The sequence below is a fragment of the Octopus bimaculoides genome, chromosome 2, assembly GCF_001194135.2.
Source record: "Octopus bimaculoides isolate UCB-OBI-ISO-001 chromosome 2, ASM119413v2, whole genome shotgun sequence".
Lineage (NCBI taxonomy): Eukaryota > Metazoa > Mollusca > Cephalopoda > Octopoda > Octopodidae > Octopus > Octopus bimaculoides.
Genome location: NC_068982.1, coordinates 14,964,256 through 14,965,934, shown reverse-complemented (window position 1 = coordinate 14,965,934; position 1,679 = coordinate 14,964,256).

Sequence of the window (1,679 nt, the reverse complement as noted above, 5' to 3'; positions counted from 1 at the left end):
GTGGGAGGTTGTGGATTTTTTTGTATTAAAGTATGATAAGCTGAAAAGAATTCTTTTTATATTTCACGGTAGGCGACTAGGGCTGCCGGGTGTGCGAATAAGAACACAAGAGTTAAGGAATGGAGTAGATAAGATCTGGGCTACAGATGTTTTATTGCGAGAGGAACCTTGGAAGTGGTAAATATCCATATAAGGTGCATACCGCAGGCTACTCGTCAGGCTAACAGTATCTTGACTAAATGAAAGTTTACATTGTTGCAAGGAGGTACATGTTAACACATGATTGAATCTTATAATATCGTTTGCAGAAAACAAATCCGGAGAAGAAGCACACCCTTTTTTTTGAAGAGGTCTTAGGCCAACAGGTTTATTTGGGTCTGACGATACGCCATAAGGCTAAGCCCCTTATGGACAAGAAACCCAGGGTAATGCCATAAATCGGCTTCCCCATTTAAATACATACATACATATGTACATATATATATATATATATATATATATTTATATATTTAATCCTTTATATTGAACACTCAATATTTCATCTATTCAATAAGACATATTCCATATATTCAATAAGACATTCAATACTTTATTTCATAGTACCATCCATTTTTATTTTATATTATATATTGTATATTCCATATTTTATATCCCACATTGGTTTTGCAGGAATATAAATAAAACATAAAAAACAGACAGTGTTGGAACTCTTTTAAACAAAATAATATATTCCTCTATACACAATCATACAGAACCCCCCCCTTTTTTGTATTTATTTTTACTCGCATATTTTTACTTTCCTAATGCCAACCACTCTCGGAGTGGTTGGCATTAGGAAAGGCATCCAACTGTTGAAACTCTGCCAAATCACATTGGAGCTTGGTGTAGCCAGTCCTCAGTCAAATCGTCCAACCCATGCTAGCAAGGAAGGCGGACGTTAAACGATGATGATGATGATGATGATGATAATGATGGTGTGTGTGTATGTATATATGTCTTTCCATCTGTGTTTGTCCCCTACCGCCACTCAACAACTGGTAATGGTGTGTTTACACCCCATAACTTAGCAGTTTGGCAAAAGAGACCAACAGAATAAATACCAGGCTTAAAAAAATAAAAGCACTGGGGTTAATATATTTGAATAAAATTCTTCTAAGCAGTGCCCCAACATGGCCACAGTCTAACAACTGAAACATGTAGAAGATAAAAGATGAAAAGATAAACAGTATTTATAGGCATAGGCGTGGCTGTGTGGTAAGTAGCTTGCTTACCAACCACATGGTTCCGGGTTCAGTCCCACTGCATGGCACCTTGGGCAAGTGTCTTCTACTATAGCCTCAGGCCGACCAAAGCCTTGTGAATGGATTTGGTAGACGCAAACTGAAAGAAGCCTGTCATATATCTATCTATATATATAAAAATGAGAATGTGTGTCTGTCTGTCTGTCTGTCTGTGTGTGTGAATCCCTAAAACTCGAGAACTACGGAACCAATTTCATTCAAATTTTACAGATGCCTTACTTAGGGTTCCAGTTGTGTTTTAGTCAAAAAAATTTTTTAACTTCTTGCAGAGTTCGAGCCCACGGCAACATAATATCTCCTCCACTATTTAAGTATTACATGTCAAAAGTGAAACAAAAACACTCATGTCAAATACTTTCACTTTAAAAATGAAACTAT